Genomic DNA, 1701 nt, shown 5'->3' on the forward strand with positions numbered 1-1701 from the left:
TCAGGATCGAGTTAGTCATGTAAGTCAAAGTCTAGTGATTTCGGGGGGTGATACATCATTGTCCTTTTTGTGTCTGTCTTTTCTTTGCTTTCGAGTTTGTTTCAACCATTGAGCCAGAAGTTATGATTAAAAGATGCAGTAATTTTTGCCTACTTCTATGTGCCTTTAAATCATTGTATTGACCAAAATTTTTAAAACTTTTTCCACAACTTTGATAAAAACGAAGATAAAGGAATTTCTTGGGATTTATAAAATTTAATCGACTGAGAGGAAGAGAGGTGTGCTAAGCCCTTAATATGGGTATTAAGAAGGATTCTAGCTTGGTCTAGATTGGTTCTATATTGTCTTCAGAGGAGCACAAGCAGTTAGTCGCTTTATTAACAGATTTCAAAAAACTTTTTTTGCGTGGTCCTATGAAGACATGCCTGGAATTGATCTTGAGATTGTACAGTATATAATCACTCTTGATGTTGGGACCCGAACCCCTTAGCTTTCAAACCATGATTAGAATGTTCAATAATCAACCAGAATATGAGGCTTGCATAGCCGTATTGGAAGCAGCCCTTGAACTAGGGGCAAAAAGGTCGGATATGATCAAAGAAGGCTTGTATAGCCGGATCAGAAGCAACCGTTGAACTAGGGACAAAAAGGTCAGATGTGATCGAAAGAGGCTTGCATAGCCAGATTGGAAGCATCCCTCGAGCTAGGGGCAAAAAAAAAAAAAAAAAAAAAAGGCCAAATGTGATCAAAGATTCAAACCAGGATTTGACTTTCTTCCCGGTCTCCTAGAATTTGAGAGAAGAAGATATAGTGCTGAAGGACAATCGAGTTTCTTCCCATGACCCTAGGGGCAAATTCAAACCCAATTGGTTGAGTCCTTACATCATCAAGTGTATATGTTCAAGTGTAGCAACCATTCTCATAGATTTATATAGCCTAGAGTTCTCATAACCAATCAATATGGACAAGCTAAAAAGTACTATAGTTAGGCCAAAAACCCGGAAGGGCGATCTAGACAAAAAGTTAGAGCAGACAAATAAAAGAAAATGATGAAAAATGAAAAAAGAAAACAAAATGCTCGCAAGGTTGAAAACCCGAAAAGCGCAGCTTTGGCAAAAATTAGATCACAAAAGGAGAGTGTTAATACCCGAGTGAACCTTCACCCAGGAACTAAGTAAGGCCTGATTCCTATCTTTGGGCTACATAGTGTCATGACCCAAATCCACCCCTATGGGTTTAGACCGTGTAGACACTCCATTTTGAGCACCCTTAAGACTTGGGCGTCTTATTCTGAACACTTGATGATGAAATGTTACACTTTGCAATTGTTCGAATCTTCAGTAAAAGAATTCAGTTTTGAGCTTCAAATCCAAACCATGCACCCCATTTTGACCAAAATGTTTTAGACCCTTAAAAATCCTCTTTTCAAACTTTAGACCTGGCTGTGGGTATTTAGACCTAGTCGGATCTCATAGGTAGCAAGACCAAAATTGGACCAAGGAGGCCACTTTTTGGGTCGGCTGTACACTCTCATGGCTGGTCGGCCATGTTCAACGACATCAGATATTTTACAGTAGCCAGCTGTCCCCATGTGCATGCTTTGGCACAACTGTCTTTTTACAGATATTTTTGACGTGAGATGTTGTTTTTCTATAAATACAAGCCCTTCCTCATGGTTTGGGGTTAGAAAAATCTTCCAAG

The sequence above is a fragment of the Camellia sinensis genome, chromosome 1 (assembly GCF_055761805.1).
Source record: "Camellia sinensis isolate YWXY chromosome 1, ASM5576180v1, whole genome shotgun sequence".
Lineage (NCBI taxonomy): Eukaryota > Viridiplantae > Streptophyta > Magnoliopsida > Ericales > Theaceae > Camellia > Camellia sinensis.